Here is a 5494-nt window from a genome sequence, read left to right as displayed (position 1 = left end):
AAATTGCCCAGTCTGCAGAGTTCGGGTTGGATCTAGTAGGAGACGAGGCATAGTCACCCGCATTTCTGCCAGTTTTCGCCAGTAGGTTACCTGTTCAACCTACTCGTGTTTTCTTGCTTCCGCTTGTGTTTAGTAGCTCTGAATACTTTAGAATTTTTGTATATTATGTGTTAAATTAAGAGTGTAATATGAAATTTTCGAGTTAGGGTTGTCCATCTGCAAGGGAGATTTTCTTAATCTTTTCAGTAAATTTTCCTTGGAGGTGGACCCCGCACGACTTACTCTGGGTTTCAGGGTGAAATTCGGGGTGGGTTGTGTCAAATTTCCAGTTGAAAAATATGTCCAGTCAGCAACTTAACCACTGATTTGGATGACCACTTAACTGATGGACCTAATTGTGTGACATTGGATAGTTTGAGGAGTGATCGATTGAAATTGAAAGTTAATGGAGTAAACTGTCGAGCACATGAAAGTTAATGGAGTGACCAGTAATTTTTCTCTTTTTTTTTCTGAAATATTTAATTTATTTGATTTACATATAAATAGTACAATAATCAGACCAAGACATACGACTCATATAGTACGAATTGTAGTGTTGAATATGATAATCATATATGTCTTTGGAGCAGCCGATTGTTTCCCCTATAAGTGGATAGCAAGGATGAATCAAACTAGATGACTGATCACTAACTTCCGCGCATTGATTATAGCCATAATTATTATAGCTATCTTGATTGTTGCCTTAATTCTTGGGATTCATTTGAGCTTCCAGTTCTACTATCTAAACTGATAGAATCAAAACTTAGCGTAACTGAAGCAACATCTTGATCATCATTTGCACCTCTAGTCCTCCTCCCATACATGGTATCCTCTTGCGCTCCATACCTAATACTTCTATAGCCATGATCAGGGATGATCGTAATTTTCTTCAGATGAAAAATTGTTCAATCCACCAACTGTAGAAGATTGTCCATATACAAACCTGGTATTTCCACCACCTTTTCCGCTTCCACCGTCTTCATTATCATCTGAACTATCTGGAATTGCTGTGCCGCCTTATGCATCATCACTGTCTAAATTATCTTCTGGGTTTCCAACAACTTCTTCAGATAATACCCTTTGTACGTTGATTCCATTGGCAGTTGCAATTTCAACCACTTCAGGAGGTGGATTGCCATCATCATCATCGAGGTGTGTAGGCATAATCCAAGCTTGAAGTGGATCGATGCCGTCATGTAGTGGTTCACTTGCAACATGAAGTAAATCGATATAGTTGTTCTTCTCGAGACCACCACTCTTCATTGGGATACACCTCGAGGGAATTACTTATATTCTGGAAATCACTCAAGACCCTCACTCTTCATTAGGATATACCTCGAGGGAATTACTTCTATCCTAGATATCACTTGAGACCCACACTCTTCATTGAGATATACCTTGAGAGAATTACTTCTCTTCCGGATATTATTTGAATTTTTTTTTACAGATATTTTTTAATATATCGGTGATATATCGAAAATATTATAAATATCGGAGATATTACCTAAATATCGGCGATATTTGACGGTATAGGAGAAATATCGGGGAAATATCGTAGATACGGTGGAAGATAAGATATTGACCCCTATAGATATATCGATCTTTCAAAATAATAAGGAGATATCGGAGGATATATCGGATATATTGCAGAGATTTTAATCCTTGGTCTTGATCAAAAAATTTGGTTAAACATCAAAGATTCATTGTAACACGATGTCGACATCGCCATGAAAATTGTCTTTGGCCACGTTGGAGGTAATTGCTCTCTGGTTCAGGATCGACCTGGATCAAGCTAGTGACCCAACTTATGATATGGGTCACTCTTGACTAGCGTGGAGTTTATATTTTTTTAACAAATGGAGTATGAGTGTTATGTCCTCTTCGTTGAATGATTATGTATTTCAGTTATCTAATAATATCGGTTAGGGATTCCTCCTGACCTCTTACAAAAAAAAAAAAAAAAAAAGGAAGTTGGGATTTGGGCTGAGATGCTTAGATGGTGACCCAAATAAGGTTGACAAAGAGCAATCCGGTGAAATTGTTCTAATAGTTATAAATTGAAATATTAATGACATATTTACTTACATGGAATACATTGAGATGTGTGAGAATGATTTCGGGATAAGAAATTTATGTGTTTACTTGCTCACGATGGGAATCAAAATTGGTGTGGGTCCCACATACTAATCAAGAATTGAAACAACTCGGATTTGAAATACAAATGGGGGAGGTGAGTTTAAATTTCCACATAAAATTCTATTCCGTCTCTTATTCCGCCATTCTCTCATTTCTGATGAAATCCATTCTAAATAAGTAAACTTGTCATAAGGTTCCAGCTAAACGCCTAACTAGTTTGTACTAGAAGTGAAGGTTGTGCCTAGCTGCAGAGAGTAAGCAATAGAAACGAAAAGAGAAGAGACTAGGGGGCCCTTCTAGTGATGACTTTTAAGTTGAGGATTTTTCTGTTTATGGTTTAAAAGACCCATTTTTCGATCACATTTTGACATCTCATCCGTTCAATTTTTAAGTTTATATGAGTAGATCATTTTTACAAATTTTCAGCCAAATTAGTGTTCACTAAGATAACAAACTAAATCAAATTAATGGACAAACCAAATCTGTCAAATATGAACCGTTCAAGTTCATATTTGATAAATTACCCTTATGAATGCCTTAACAATTTTCAATATAGCTGAAAATTTGGAGAAATGATCTACTTATAAATACCTATAAACTAAACGGTCAAGATGTGGATATAAGATCGAAAGGTGGGATAAGCCGAAAGGTCTTCTACAAGTCCTCAACTTAAGGGTCCTCATTAGAAGGGCTCCCGAAGAGACCAACTTCAGAATAGTCTAGTTTTTAAGGTAGGGTGTGACAAAACCGTAATTAATTAGGCAACAAATGCAAAACAAAACTGTTATTCCTAAAGGCTTTATGAACAGTGCCCAATATGACTGAACTCTCTTGTCGGGAAAAAAACAAACATGACTGAACTCTAGTATATAGCAAATTTTTTTTGGTGTTCATCTTTATATTGTGACGTGGTACTATTCAAATCATTTATCTCTTAATTTTTATTTATCTTTTTTATCTTTTTTTTTTATCGGAATCTTTCTTATCTTTCTAGTCTAATATACTTTACATTGTTAAATAAAATGATAAATGTTTTTAGTTGTTTAATTGTTTCCCGTTTAATTATGATGATATCTTCTGATAGGTGTCTGATATACTTTACGGGCATGTTTACTAACCTGGAATGAAATTAAAAAGTGGCGGAATTGATTACAGGATGAGTGAATTCTGACGTTTTATTAAAATGAGTGTGGGTCCCACTTGCTTATTAGGAATCAATTCTTTATATACCCTGTAATCTGATACCCATTTCCCCTTTGGGTATCAGAATCAAGCTTATGGAATCAACTTTTGATTCTAAAAATATCCTCACATAATTGTATTGTTAGATTAGAAAACAACAACGACAAAATAGAAGAGAAGACGGCGCACTCCAAGGTCATTTTCTCTCTTCCATGGTGATCGATAAGCTTCCTTGTTTTTGTTTCTCGTCGCCTTTATGTTTCGTTCGATTCTATTTCATTCACGAGTGTTCATATCTGTGCTGCAATGTTGATTTCTTCTCTCTGTTCGTAATTTTCTTTTCATTATATGGTTTTCGAATTATTGTTCACGATGATTCTTCAGTGAGTAGCATATTTCAGTGAAATCAGAATAGGAGACGATGCCAGTAGCTCCACCTTATGTATTTTGGTTCTAGTATATAATATTTACACATTGGTTCTTCCTCTCTATTTTCATTAGTTCACCTACTCTCCCCAAGTCTTTGGGGGTGGTAATAATTAGTAGTAGATCTCAAAGTATACTCTTTAGTCATTTAGGTTGTTTGTTTAGGCTCATAAGCGAACATTGCTATCCTTAAGAGACTTTATGAGCTTGTTCTACGAGCTTAATAAGCAGACAGCTAGCTTATGGAAGTTCTGTATGTTAGGATTCATGTAATACTTGAAATTTATGGTACTTCAACTGTAACACCCCGGACCTAATTTTTACCTATTTACTGGGTATTCTACGAGTTACTGAGGAATTTAACCATGCTTAGTAATCTATTAAGTTAACGCTTGAGCTTATTTTTTTTGAATTTTACTCAAAATGTTAAGTTCTTCTTTTAAGGCCCCGATATCGTAGTAAGCGTCGACACGAGTCACTGGTGTCTTCAGTTTATTTTTCGGAGCTTCGAGGTTTTTTCTACAATTTATCGAAGATTTGGTATTATAACTAATTTTCTGAAATTTGAATAACTTTTAATCGGGGCCGTTGGATCAGCTAGGGTTTTGATCTAGGTCATTGGTTTAAGTATAAAAATGAAGAGTTGGGTTGACCTTGGCTAAGCCCGAACTCGGGTGTTGACCCGAGTTTGCCTCTCTCCTCTCCTTGCTCGTCTTCTCCGGCGACTTCGCTATGGAGCAACGCCGTCCGGTCTCCGTGCACCACCTAACCACCATCGATTTCTTCTCTCTTCATTTTCTACAAAACCCAATCCTTAAATCCATTGTTAGAGCTAGACCTGAAGAGATCGGATTCAAGGTTCTCAACTGTGTTCATTGATTTCTGGCGTGCTCCGGCAGCGACGACGATAGCGAGGGTCTCCGGCGAAGGTTTCTGGCGTCTCCCTCCTCTTCTCGGCGTCTCCTCTTTCTCTTGGAGACTAAAATGAACACGAAGGGAGGCTAGAAGGGCTGTTGTCGTTGTGTTGGAGGAAACCCAATCCCAAAATCCGGCAAGGAAGCTACTGCCGGCTAGAGGGGCTTGGTTTCTCGGTTGAAGGTAAGCTGCTCTTTTGTTGTTAAGTTCAGTTGGGTTGATGCTAACTTGAATGTGGGATTGAGTTGGCAACTGGTTGTTTCAGTGATAGGAACGGGAGCAGAAGAAGAACTTGATCATGGAGTAGTGATTATTGGTAAAATAAATTTGGGTGCGGAATTTCGAAAGCAAGAATTAGGGGTATGCTGCTGTGTTAGTTTTGGGTATTAGTAATTGATTCATAGTTTGAATTGTTGCTGATAATGGTTATGAATTTGAGGAAGGGCAGAAAGGAATGTTGGACGAGCCAAGGAAGTGTAATTGTAGCAAAGGTGGTTTGTGAGTGTAAAGATAAATTCTTGGGTGTAGAGAGTAATCTGGTTGCAGCCCTTTCGCAATTAATAATAAGGTGAATCCCTTGGCTTCTATTGTTACTCTAAAGTGTTTAGTGTTTTTCGATTTGGAGTATCTTGTATTAGTATTGAGATGTTAAAGAATGGGAATTAAGGGATTTGTTATTCATTTATGCAATGTAATTTTATTTAGGGACTAGTCTTAAGTCTTGGATTAGACTATTGGCTAAGGCTAAAGATAGTTGATAATCTGGAAGTAGTTGAGATTATTAACTTACGGTTTG

The 5494-nt window shown here is 37.0% G+C and overlaps 1 non-coding gene across 1 annotated transcript; it reads left to right on the top strand.

The window, feature by feature from the left end:
• The first annotated feature begins 4443 nt into the window (after nt 1-4443).
• LOC101307432 lies at nt 4444-5378 on the top strand. Its single transcript, XR_185186.1, has 2 exons — nt 4444-4881; nt 4964-5378. It is a non-coding gene; the product is annotated as an uncharacterized LOC101307432 (transcript).
• Nucleotides 5379-5494: the final 116 nt, after the last annotated feature.

This window comes from Fragaria vesca, linkage group LG7 (genome assembly GCF_000184155.1).
Source record: "Fragaria vesca subsp. vesca linkage group LG7, FraVesHawaii_1.0, whole genome shotgun sequence".
NCBI classification, from domain to species: Eukaryota; Viridiplantae; Streptophyta; class Magnoliopsida; order Rosales; family Rosaceae; genus Fragaria; species Fragaria vesca.
This window is presented reverse-complemented; position numbering and strand designations above follow the sequence as displayed.